The sequence below is a fragment of the Cherax quadricarinatus genome, chromosome 80 (assembly GCF_038502225.1).
Source record: "Cherax quadricarinatus isolate ZL_2023a chromosome 80, ASM3850222v1, whole genome shotgun sequence".
NCBI lineage: Eukaryota > Metazoa > Arthropoda > Malacostraca > Decapoda > Parastacidae > Cherax > Cherax quadricarinatus.
The window spans coordinates 10,737,962-10,752,271 of NC_091371.1; the positions used below are offsets into that span (position 1 = coordinate 10,737,962).

Consider the following 14,310-nt stretch of genomic DNA (forward strand, 5'->3'; position numbering starts at 1 on the left):
CCGGGTTGAATTGCGTCGTGAGAGATAAATCCACGTCAGGTAATCGTTATTACTCCTCACGTCCCGTTAACAAACAGTGGTTATCAATCAAGATAAAAGAGACGTCAATGGACAGGCTTATTCGCCCCCGCACGGTTTGAACAACATTAATCAATCACACGTGTGTTTGACGAGCGCCGTGTTATTTATGAAGCCAGTGAGGGTTTAGAAAAAGTAGTCACTGGAGGCTCCAGGCTTGTGGCTGCTGGTGAGGTGTGTGTGTGCCACAGGTGATGCTTCTCTCTGTGGCTTGTGAATACTGGTTCAGTTGTTCCAAGGGTGATGCTTCTATCTGTGGCTTGTGAATACTGGTTCAGTTGTTCCAAGGGTGATGCTTCTATCTGTGGCTTGTGAACACTGACTACTCTGTCTCGGATTTTACACTTCTACAATGAGCCCCCTCTCACCTTCTGAGTTATTAAACGCCCAAGACAGTCAATTAACTTCTTTAACACTTGTTCTCGATGTAACATGTGTGGTGTAAAATTTCATTATCCCACACACACAAAGTCATGACAGTATCTCTTTCTGTCACACACACACACACACACACACACACACACACACTGTTAGTACCCACTCCAAAGTACTGGAAATATTTTGGCTAAATCAAATCACATATACCATGCCCTGCTGCCTCTCATGCTCCGCTGCAACTTGCATTTGCTGGCAGCAGAGATTGTTGCATCACATTTTGAGGCGCTGGTTTCACATTGTGTTTATTATTTAAATAACTGAAAGCAAATCGTGGGCCTTGACCACCAGGTCCGTGTTACATCTCAGGGATACACTGTTACCACTAGGGTTTACAGCAGCAGGGATACACTTACCACAGGGCTAGCAGGTAGCCCTCAGAAACATTTCACCTAGAGGTTAGTGGGGAGGGTGTTAGGTGAGTGGGGGAGGGAGGGAGGGAGAGAGATATCAACATGTGAAGAACATGCTAGAACGTGTTACATCGTGTGTTTATCAATGTCGTTCACTTGATACTACAAGCTGTCTGACCAGAGTAATTCTTGTCAACATCGTGTTTGCTCACCTTCAAGGCGTCAGGCCCAGGATTGCAATTGGTAGAATTACCGACAATATGTTAGGTAAAATCACACAAGTGCATATAATGCGACATTTTATTGTAGCAACGTTTCGTTTGAGAAAGCTCCTGGGGAGCGAAACGTTGCCACAATAAAATGTCACATTAGTTGCACTTGTGTCATTTTCCCTAACAGTCCTAGGACTGCTGGTGGTGCGTGTAACATCATGCATGTAACACCATACACGTGACACCGCTTAATTATTTTCTGGTGACACAAAATTATTTAATCTAAGAACTTTTCTGTTAATGCGCACCAAGGAAATCCTAGTTTAAAAACGGCTTTCATCGTAAAACTGCAGAAAACTTGAGTAGTGTAGGTAGTGAGTGTGTTCGCTAAGTGCTTTCTCGAGCCGCTGAGCCCAGCACACAAACTTGCTTATTTTCACGGAATGTTACTTGAAAGTCTTGTGACGTTTTACCCTGAGTATCATTGCCTTGTAAGCAGTGGGTGGCGTACTGTCCTCCTTGTAATTATTAGGTGCCTACCGTAGCTCCTACTCCCATGGAAGAAGGAATCGTCGAATATCCTGCCAACCTCATTTAAATGTTATATGCAAAACAATAGCTGCGAAAAATAGTGAACTTCCAAACGCTTTTGTGATTTCTCACATTATCAAGGACCTTTAAAAATAATAGAACAGCAGAAGGTTTATAAGGCTGAGATATCACCTCACATACACCAGTCCCAATGGTTGTTTTGCATATTGTGATATCTGTTTACTGCGATCTTATAGAAATCCAAACCAAACATACTGTACCATTCTACACGAGAAAGAAGACTATATACCATATAATTTGATACACAAATATACATCTGGGGAACACGCACACACAAGTGTACAGATACACACAAACTAATACCTAGAGGTACACATAACAGGCCATGTCCCTTTCACCAAGTGTCTTTGATATTTGGTAACTAACATATGTCCTTAAAGAGAGAAAGACGTGTACATGGATGGTCATCGCGACATTTGTAAGAAGTTAGTGTATATTCTAGGCACATATAGCTGTTATGTTGTATTCTAACACTCGCCTGCATGTACAAGTGGCAGTGAGAGTGTCGTACTAGAGAGAGGAAATGATCTCAGTAAGCTACTTAGCTTTCTCATACCCAGAGGTGTGAAAGACCCTTTTCACTCCCTTGGTACACCACTTAGCCCTCTGATACCCAAGGGTGAGAGATCCCCTTGACACGCCACTTAGTAACCACCTGTTACCACTTACTCTACAGGTGCTGCAAGCTTTCTCCTCGCCAGCCAATGGCCCTTCTTCACGTTACTGCCACTTCCCCTCACTCATATAAACACCAAAATATAATCAAAGAAAATATTACCAGTAAATAATTTTAAACCAAAAATTAATACAATTATCCATAAATACTTGTACTGAAAAATACGGAGAGAAAGATATATTACCATATACTTTAAAATCTTAGGCAAGAGTCACCGAGACTGAAATAACATAATAAACTAGAGGGAGACTTGTTACAAACGTGTCTGATTCTCAGAATAGGGGAATCCACAATACCCTGGCAAGAAATTAGATCACTTTCAGTTAAGAGTCCACGGTGATTTACTGAAGTCTCTACTGTCTCTCAGAACTGGTTTCAGAAGTGTCTTCAGCTAGGTTTTACAAGACTGTCCACTTAGACGTCGTCATGAACCTTAATAGCAATGAAAGGACAGAGCCCTCCTCCAATATATATATTAGTAGCATCTGAAATAGCAACAGTACAACAATAACATAAGCACTAGTAGCACCAGACCCAGGAGCAGCAATATCAGCACCTGGAGGAATAACAAAAGCAGTGGCAGCATCAGCAACTACAGCAGTAGCAGCCATAGAAGTAACAATACCAATATCAGAATACCATCATTACTGATAGTAACTTCAACATCAGCAGTATTAGTAGTGACAGGAACAACAATAGCAGTAACAACGGCATAAGCTTCGTATTCAGCTGCTGCAGAAGACACAGCAACTGGATCAGTAGTAGCAGCTGAATCAGTAGGAACAGAGCACCAGTAGCTGTAGGAACAGCAGCATCAGTAGCTGTAGCAGCAACCACAACACTGGTAGCACCAGTAGTATTAGCAGCAACTACAGCACTGGTAGCAGCAGCAGCAGCAGCAGCAGCAGCAGCAGCAGGGAGGTGCGGCTCTGTCTAGTAACAGACTAGCGATACACAATTTCTGACCTGTTAATTATTTCCAAAGCTGTATTCATTTCCAGATTGAAGTGTAATTTTCAGGGAATATTGTAGGTTAGCTGCGAGTGGAAGCGAGATAAGGATCAGAGAGGATGTAGAGAATTATCCTGGAGATCCTATGTTGCTGTAGTGGTGGAGCAGTGGGTTCTGGAGGGGGTGGTACCTCCTGGTGGTGATAGTGGTGGTACCTGTTGGTAGCGGTGGTGGCATTAGCGGCAATTGCATTAGCCAGAGATCGTAATCGTAGTATCACGGAGGGCAGTGGTGGACACAGCAATTACGGCCCTATCATCGAGGACAACATTTAAGTTCCGTGGGAACATCTTAAAGATTGGTTGTAAGGAGACGAGTCTTGGAACGCGTGTGTATCTCGTGGCAAAGTGAATGGAAACAAAAGAAAATTGTTTTTCCATGTTGAGGTCTCATTGTTCCCTTGTGTGAAGTAGCGGTATATGATGTCAGTCTGTTCTGAGAGGTGCTGACACTGCCTGCCGTGTCCTACAAGGTGCTGACACTGCCTGCCGTGTCTTACAAGGTGCTGACACTGCCTGCCGTGTCTTACAAGGTGCTGACACTGCCTGCCGTGTCTTACAAGGTGCTGACACTGCCTGCCGTGTCTTACAAGGTGCTGACACTGCCTGCCGTGTCTTACAAGGTGCTGACACTGCCTGCCGTGTCTTACAAGGTGCTGACACTGCCTGCCGTGTCTTACAAGGTGCTGACACTGCCTGCCGTGTCTTACAAGGTGCTGACACTGCCTGCCGTGTCTTACAAGGTGCTGACACTGCCTGCCGTGTCATACAAGGTGCTGACACCGCCTGCCGTGTCATACAAGGTGCTGACACCGCCTGTCGTGTCTTACAAGGTGCTGACACCGCCTGTCGTGTCTTACAATGTGCTGACACTGCCTGCCGTGTCTTACAAGGTGCTGACACTGCCTGCCGTGTCTTACAAGGTGCTGACACTGCCTGCCGTGTCTTACAAGGTGCTGACACTGCCTGCCGTGTCTTACAAGGTGCTGACACCGCCTGTCGTGTCTTACAAGGTGCTGACACCGCCTGTCGTGTCTTACAAGGTGCTGACACCGCCTGTCGTGTCTTACAAGGTGCTGACACCGCCTGTCGTGTCTTACAAGGTGCTGACACCGCCTGTCGTGTCTTACAAGGTGCTGACACCGCCTGTCGTGTCTTACAAGGTGCTGACACCGCCATACCCCCGGCCGGGATTGAACCCGCGGTCATAGAGTCTCAAAACTCCAGCCCGTCGCATTAGCCACTGGACCAGCTAGCCACAATAAGATTCATCCAACTAGGTATATTTCTACACCATAGGAAGGTTAGCACAGGCACCACTGTGACCACAAATGCAAGTTTTTACAGACGAATCTCCAGCTAGCGTGGCCGTGACGAACTCTAGCTCAAGTCCCTTCGCGACGGGCTGGAGTTTTGAGACTATGACCGCGGGTTCAATCCCGGCCGGGGGTATGGTTTGTTTGCAATCGTGTCATTACGATTTCGTGAGTCATGCTGACACCGCCTGTCGTGTCCTACAAGGTGCTGACACCGCCTGTCGTGTCCTACAAGGTGCTGACACCGCCTGTCGTGTCCTACAAGGTGCTGACACCGCCTGTCGTGTCCTACAAGGTGCTGACACCGCCTGTCGTGTCCTACAAGGTGCTGACACCGCCTGTCGTGTCCTACAAGGTGCTGACACCGCCTGTCGTGTCTCAAGGAGCTGACACATCTAAGTAACAATATTGAGTCACTACAATCAAAGTAGTAATACTGACAGTCACTACAATCAAAGTAGTAATACTGACAGTCACTACAATCAGAGCAGTAATACTGACAGTCACTACAATCAAAGCAGTAATACTGACAGTCACTACAATCAAAGCAGTAATACTGACAGTCACTACAATCAAAGCAGTAATACTGACAGTCACTACAATCAGAGCAGTAATACTGACAGTCACTACAATCAGAGCAGTAATACTGACAGTCACTACAATCAGAGCAGTAATACTGACAGTCACTACAATCAGAGCAGTAATACTGACAGTCACTACAATCAGAGCAGTAATACTGACAGTCACTACAATCAGAGCAGTAATACTGACAGTCACTACAATCAGAGCAGTAATACTGACAGTCACTACAATCAGAGCAGTAATACTGACAGTCACTACAATCAGAGCAGTAATACTGACAGTCACTACAATCAAAGCAGTAATACTGACAGTCACTACAATCAAAGCAGTAATACTGACAGTCACTACAATCAAAGCAGTAATACTGACAGTCACTACAATCAAAGTAGTAATACTGACAGTCACTACAATCAAAGCAGTAATACTGACAGTCACTACAATCAAAGCAGTAATACTGACAGTCACTACAATCAGAGCAGTAATACTGACAGTCACTACAATCAAAGCAGTAATACTGACAGTCACTACAATCAAAGCAGTAATACTGACAGTCACTACAATCAAAGTAGTAATACTGACAGTCACTACAAAGTAGTAATACTGACAGTCACTACAATCAAAGTAGTAATACTGACAGTCACTACAAAGTAGTAATACTGACAGTCACTACAATCAAAGCAGTAATACTGACAGTCACTACAATCAAAGCAGTAATACTGACAGTCAATACAATCAGAGCAGTAATACTGACAGTCACTACAATCAGAGCAGTAATACTGACAGTCACTACAATCAAAGCAGTAATACTGACAGTCAATACAATCAGAGCAGTAATACTGACAGTCACTACAAAGTAGTAATACTGACAGTCAATACAATCAGAACAGTAATACTGACAGTTAATACAATCAAAGCAGTAATACTGACAGTCAATACAATCAATGCAGTAATACTGACAGTCAATACAATCAGAGCAGTAATACTGACAGTCACTACAAAGTAGTAATACTGACAGTCAATACAATCAGAGCAGTAATACTGACAGTCACTACAAAGTAGTAATACTGACAGTCACTACAATCAGAGCAGTAATACTGACAGTCACTACAATCAGAGCAGTAATACTGACAGTCACTACAATCAGAGCAGTAATACTGACAGTTACTACAGTCAGAGCAGTAATACTGACAGTCACTACAGTCAGAGCAGTAATACTGACAGTCACTACAATCAGAGCAGTAATACTGACAGTTACTACAGTCAGAGCAGTAATACTGACAGTTACTACAGTCAGAGCAGTAATACTGACAGTTACTACAGTCAGAGCAGTAATACTGACAGTTACTACAGTCAGAGCAGTAATACTGACAGTTACTACAGTCAGAGCAGTAATACTGACAGTTACTACAGTCAGAGCAGTAATACTGACAGTTACTACAGTCAGAGCAGTAATACTGACAGTTACTACAGTCAGAGCAGTAATACTGACAGTTACTACAGTCAGAGCAGTAATACTGACAGTTACTACAGTCAGAGCAGTAATACTGACAGTTACTACAGTCAGAGCAGTAATACTGACAGTTACTACAGTCAGAGCAGTAATACTGACAGTTACTACAGTCAGAGCAGTAATACTGACAGTTACTACAGTCAGAGCAGTAATACTGACAGTTACTACAGTCAGAGCAGTAATACTGACAGTTACTACAGTCAGAGCAGTATTATTATTATTATTATAATCAAGGGGGAAGCGCTAAACCCGGAGGATTATACAGCGCCTGGGGGGGGGATGTGGAAGGCATTCAGGCTTAATTCGGGGAACTGGAGCACAGATCCAATTCTCTAAATCAAGAGCCCCTCACCAACATCAAGGAACCTTCCTTGAGGGGAGTCAGAGCAGTAATACTGACAGTTACTACAGTCAGAGCAGTAATACTGACAGTTACTACAATCAAAGCAGTAATACTGACAGTCACTACAGTCAGAGCAGTACTACTGACAGTTACTACACTCAAAGCAGTAATACTGACAGTTACTACAATCAGAGCAGTAATACTGACAGTCACTACAATTCAAACGTTGCCAGCAGTGTATTACAGTCACTTCCTGTTCCCACTTAGACACCATAAACACAAGTTTTTTTTCTCAGTGTTTATTCACCCGATGGTTTATAATGGCTTCCGTCTGAACATGCAATGTTACACCCAACACACGCCCACAACACACGCCCACAACACACGCCCACAACCATCGCACAATTTTTACTATTAAAATTATATTACAAGGTACGTGAATAATGCAGATTTGTATGATGCTGTATCAGAGCTGTAAACTGTAACGTTGTATGAACTCAGACTTGCATGCATGTGTGTGTGTGTGTGTGTGTGTGTGTGTGTGTGTGTGTGTGTGTGTGTGTGTGTGTGTGTGTGTGTGTGTGTGTGTGTACCGTGTTATATATTTAAAAGCAAAATTTAGAACATAACAGAGGTAATCCAACGTAAACACCAACAGCCAGGCTAATCAGCCTGGTTGTGGTGCCTAACGTTGTACTGCGTACTGCTAGCACTGACAGCCTTGTTTTGGTCAGGCCGGAACTGTTCTTGCATCAGTATGAGAACCAGACACTACCATACACACACATCTTCCTAGTCCGTGACCTGACACTACCATACACGCACAGAACTACCTTCTTCCTCCGTGACGAGGTCCAGTGTGGTGGAGATTTTCGTGTCAACCATTCGTGTGGCTTCTAACAACCCCTTAGACTGCACCTGATTGGCTGGTGGCAGCCACAAGTGTACACTATCTCTGAGTTTCCTTGTGCTCTAGTAAGACAACCTGGTGCTCCATTGAGCACTCAACCCGTAGTTGTCTAATGATAATAATAATAATAATAATAATAATAATAATAATAATAATAATAATAATTATTATTTATTATTATTATTATTATTATTATTATTATTATTATTATTATTATTATTATTATTATTATTATTATTATTATTATTATTATTATTATTGGGATTTAAAGCCTATCGACTTCACTGGGGTTATTAAGGGCTGTCTGCTACTTGACAAGATTACTTAAATCCCTAGAATAGGGATTTAAGTAATCTCTCAGTATATATACACTGAGAGAAATGCAGCTCTCAGTATATATACCACGTGAGCCCGTGGGTAATCATTCAGTGCCATGGCTGGTGTAGCCTCGATCCTCAGTATACCGTAGTTCTAAATTATTTACAGCCCACCTACAACTCACCACAATTCTTACAACCTACCTACAGGCATTCATGCTTTACACAACCCACCTACATAATATTATAACCCACTACAACCCTTAACAATATACATACAACCTTTCACAACACGTACAACCCACCACCATCACCACAGACCACAACCCACCACCATCACCACAGGCCACAACCCACCACCATCACCACAGACCACAACCCACCACCATCACCACAGACCACAACCCACCACCATCACCACAGACCACAACCCACCACCATCACCACAGACCACAACCCACCACCATCACCACAGACCACAACCCACCACCATCACCACAGACCACAACCCACCACCATCACCACAGACAGACCACAACCCACCACCATCACCACAGACCACAACCCACCACCATCACCACAGACCACAACCCACCACCATCACCACAGACCACAACCCACCACCATCACCATAGACAGACCACAACCCACCACCATCACCACAGACCACAACCCACCACCATCACCATAGACCACAACCCACCACCATCACCACAGACCACAACCCACCACCATCACCACAGACCACAACCCACCACCATCACCACAGACCACAACCCACCACCATCACCATAGACCACAACCCACCACCATCACCACAGACCCACCACAACCCACCACAACCCACCACAACCCACCACAACCCACCACCATCACAGATATCAACATTTGTGTTGATTGCATTTTAAACTTGTTTTCCCGGCCCGTCAAGACATGTTCCCCGTGGTCTTACCTGGTGGGTCTTACCTGGTGGGTCTTACCTGCTGCGTCTTACCTGGTGGGTCTTAACTGGTGGGTCTTACCTGGTGGGTCTTAACTGGTGGGTCTTACCTGGTGGGTCTTAACTGGTGGGTCTTACCTGGTGGGTCTTACCTGGTGGGTCTTACCTGGTGGGTCTTACCTGGTGGGTCTTAACTGGTGGGTCTTACCTGGTGGGTCTTAACTGGTGGGTCTTACCTGGTGGGTCTTACCTGGTGGGTCTTACCTAGTGGGTCTTACCTGGTGGGTCTTACCTGGTGGGTCTTACCTGGTGGGTCTTACCTGGTGGGTCTTAACTGGTGGGTCTTACCTGGTGGGTCTTACCTGGTGGGTCTTACCTGGTGGGTCTTACCTGGTGGGTCTTAACTGGTGGGTCTCACCTGGTGGGTCTTACCTGGTGGGTCTTACCTGGTGGGTCTTACCTGGTGGGTCTTACCTGGTGGGTCTTACCTGGTGGGTCTTAACTGGTGGGTCTTAACTGGTGGGTCTTACCTGGTGGGTCTTACCTGGTGGGTCTTACCTGGTGGGTCTTACCTGGTGGGTCTTACCTGGTGGGTCTTAACTGGTGGGTCTTACCTGGTGGGTCTTACCTGGTGGGTCTTAACTGGTGGGTCTTACCTGGTGGGTCTTACCTGGTGAGTCTTACCTGCTGTGTCTTACCTGGTGGGTCTTACCTGGTGGGTCTTACCTGGTGGGTCTTACCTGGTGGGTCTTACCTGGTGGGTCTTACCTGGTGGGTCTTACCTGGTGGGTCTTACCTGGTGGGTCTTACCTGGTGGGTCTTAACTGGTGGGTCTTACCTGGTGGGTCTTACCTGGTGGGTCTTACCTGGTGGGTCTTACCTGGTGGGTCTTACCTGGTGGGTCTTACCTGGTGGGTCTTAACTGGTGGGTCTTACCTGGTGGGTCTTAACTGGTGGGTCTTACCTGGTGGGTCTTACCTGGTGGGTCTTACCTGGTGGGTCTTAACTGGTGGGTCTTACCTGGTGGGTCTTACCTGGTGGGTCTTACCTGGTGGGTCTTACCTGGTGGGTCTTAACTGGTGGGTCTTACCTGGTGGGTCTTACCTGGTGGGTCTTACCTGGTGGGTCTTACCTGGTGGGTCTTACCTGGTGGGTCTTCATTTAAGAACATAAGAACATAAGAACGAAGGAACACTGCAGAAGGCCTACTGGCCCATGCGAGGCAGGTCCAAGTCTCCTACCGGCTTAAGCCAATGCACCCAACCTAGTCAGGTCAGGTCACATTGACTTAAGGGAGGAACACGGCAACCGACCTGGTAGCACAAGCTATCAGGTCTAACTCACACCCACCCACATCCACTCATGTATTTATCCAACCTATTTTTAAAGCTACACAACGTTCTGGCCTCTATAACGGTACTTGGGAGTTTGTTCCACTCATCCACAACTCTATTACCAAACCAGTACTTTCCTATATCCTTCCTGAATCTGAATTTTTCCAACTTAAAACCATTGCTGCGAGTCCTGTCTAGGCTAGATATTTTCAGCACACTATTTACATCCCCTTTATTTATTCCTGTCTTCCATTTATACACCTCAATCATATCCCCCCTAATTCTACGTCTTTCTAGAGAGTGCAGATTCAGGGCCCTTAGTCTATCCTCATAGGGAAGGTTTCTGATACATGGGATCAACTTTGTCATCCTCCTTTGTACATTTTCCAGAGAATTTATATCCATTCTGTAATAAGGTGACCAAAACTGTGCAGCATAATCTAAATGAGGCCTAACCAAGGATGTATAGAGTTGAAGAACAACCTGAGGACTCCTATTATTTATGCTTCTTGATATGAAGCCAAGGATTCTATTAGCTTTATTGCGAACACTTATGCACTGTTGTCTTGGTTTCAGATTACTGCTAACCAGAACTCCTAAATCTTTTTCGCAATCCGTAATATTAAGATCTACATTATTTAGTTTATATGTGGCATGGTTATTGTCCTGTCCAACATTTAGAACTTTGCATTTGTCTATATTAAACTGCATCTGCCACTTCTCCGACCACTGCATCAGTCTATTCAAATCTTCCTGGAGTGCTCGAATGTCCTCGTCAGAATGAATTCGACGGCCTATTTTGGTGTCATCGGCAAACTTGCCGATGTCGCTCTTTATGCCCTCATCTATGTCGTTTATGTAGATTGTGAACAGCAGGGGGCCCAACACTGACCCCTGTGGAACACCGCTCGTGACACTTCCCCACTCTGATTTCTCCCCATTTATGCAAACTCTCTGCTGCCTATTTGTCAACCATGCCTCTATCCAGGAAAAAATTTCTCCTCCTATTCCATGTGCTTTAATTTTCCTCAATAGTCTCTGATGTGGGACCCTGTCAAAAGCCTTACTGAAGTCCATATACACAATATCATATTCATTACCATGATCTACCTCCTCAAATACCTTAGTGAAAAAAGTTAATAAATTCGTAAGGCAGGAACGCCCCTTTGTAAAACCATGCTGAGATTCGTTGATTAATTTATGCTTTTCAAGGTGGCTACGAACTGCCTCGGCAATTATTGATTCCATAAATTTTCCCACTATGGAGGTTAGGCTTATTGGTCTATAGTTCGAAGCTAAGGACCTGTCACCTGTTTTGAAAATAGGTATCACATTTGCCATTTTCCACTTATCTGGCACCATGCCAGTTTGTAGTGATATGTTGAAAAGATTAGCCAAAGGTGTGCTAAGCTCCTCTTTACATTCCTTTAGAACCCTTGCATACAGTTCATCAGGGCCTGGGGATTTGTTAGGTTTTAATTTATCTATTTGCCTAAGGACCATGTCACTTGTGACCCTAATAGTACACAGTTTATTATCGTCCTGTTCTACATAATTTATCATTACTGGAATATCGCTGGTATCCTCCTGTGTAAAAACTGAGAGGAAGTATGTGTTAAAAATTCTACACATTTCCTTATCACTGTCAGTGAGCTGACCCGAGGAACTTTTGAGTGGGCCTATCTTGTCCCTGATCTTACTTCTGTATACCTGAAAGAATCCTTTTGGGTTAGTCTTCGATTCTCTTGCAACTTTAACCTCATAATCTCTTTTTGCTTTTCTAATTCCCTTTTTTATTTCTCTCTTTAACTGAATATATCGATTTCTCAATTGCCCCTCTCCTCTTTTGATTTGCCTATATATGCCTCTCTTTTGACCAATCAGATATTTTAATCTATTGTTCATCCATTTAGGATCATTTTTGTTTGATCTGATTTCCCTATTTGGAACATAATTTGACTGAGCAGCTAGAACTATGCCCTGGAAAGCATCATATCGGCAACCATCACCACCTACCTGACCCTTAGTCAGGTCATTCCAGTTCAGCCCACCTAAGTAATTTTTCAGTCCTATGAAATCAGCCAAGCGAAAGTCAGGGACGGAGACTTGATTGCCATTATTAGGGGAATTCCATGATATATTAAAACTGAGTGATTTGTGATCACTTTCCCCAAGCTCATCATTAACCTCAAGATTATTAATTAGTGTTTCCCTACTGGCAAGAACCAAGTCAAGGAGGTTATTTCCCCTAGTTGGCTCTGTCACAAACTGTTTTAAAAAACAATCCTGGATCGTATCAAGAAAGTCACCTGACTCTAAATTTCCTGTCAAATTGCTCCAGTCAATCTGTCTATAGTTGAAATCTCCCATTAGCACAACATTTTCGTATGTAGATGCCTTACGAATTTCGTCCCATAGAAGTTTACTGCACTCCCTATCAAGATTTGGGGCCCTGTAAATCACACCCAAAATTAGTTTTTCTCGGCCCTCGAGAAGCTGTAACCAAACAGATTCAGTGGCTGACGCTTCTAATTTAATATCTTGTCTAACACAACAATTTAAATTGTCTCTGACATACATCGCTACTCCACCACCTTTCCTGTTGACCCTGTCAGTGTGGAATAATTTATAGCCTTGTATGTGACATTCAGAGGGCATCTCTCTATCTTTCAGATTGAGCCAGGTCTCTGTTATAGCAATAATATCTATGTCTCCTGCACTTGCAATTAATCTTAGCTCATCTATCTTATTTCTTACACTCCTGCTATTAGTATAGTAAACCTTAAGGGAGCTAGTCCCTTGCTGCCCTCTGCTGTCCCCCTTTGTTTGCTGACCTGATCTATTGTCTTTATTTATAACTTCATGCTGAATGCCTTTTATACATTTACTGTTTCCAACCCAAGTGTTGCAACCTGCTTGTTTCCCACACACACCCATACCTCTATCTTCCATCAGTTTAAAATCATAGGCATTTCACCAATGGCCTTCTCAATCGAGTCTGCAAGTGCTACCACCCCAGCCCCAGAGAGATGTACCCCATCCCTTGCATACATATCATGTTTGCCATAAAAGTTGTTCCAGTTGTCAATGAATGGGATTGCAAGTTCCTTGCAGTATCTGTCTAGCCAGCAATTTACACCAATTGCCCTAGACAACCATTCATTTCCTACTCCCCTTCTAGGCAAGATGCTACATATGATTGGGATCCCTCCCTTAGACTTAATGAAATCTATAGCTGACCTGTACTTATCTAGCAGCTCTTCTCTCCTACCCTTCCCAATATCATTTCCACCAGCACTGAGACAGATAATGGGCTTGCTCCCATTACCTGACATGATATTATCCAGCCTGTTGACAATGTCCCCAACACCAGCTCCAGGGAAGCACACTCTATCTCTCATCTTCTTATTCCTATTACAAAAAGCACGGTCAATGTATCTTACCTGAGAGTCACCAACCACAAGAATGCGCTTACCTCCATTAGCAGGGGCAGTAGTACCCTTACCTTCACTGGCCACTGAAGTACATTCATCCTGAAGAACAGAGAAGCGATTTCCTACCTTCAGATCTTCACTCTTAACTTTCCTTACTCTGATGCGCCTTCCATTACTGTGAACTACTCGCCACTTGTAGCAGGTGCTGGGCTGCACCTCACTGCTGGTAGCCGTTGCTGCCTCCCCAA

General features: G+C 44.2%; 1 long non-coding RNA gene across 1 annotated transcript in view; it reads right to left on the reverse strand.

The window, feature by feature from the left end:
• LOC138855075 (uncharacterized) overlaps positions 1 to 8,085 on the reverse strand; it is a 39,371-nt gene extending 31,286 nt beyond the window's left edge. The window contains exon 1 of the long non-coding RNA XR_011394230.1: positions 7,961 to 8,085. This is a non-coding gene — a long non-coding RNA (uncharacterized lncRNA). The remainder of the gene's footprint in view (positions 1 to 7,960) is intronic.
• Between the last annotated feature and the right edge of the window lie 6,225 nt (positions 8,086 to 14,310).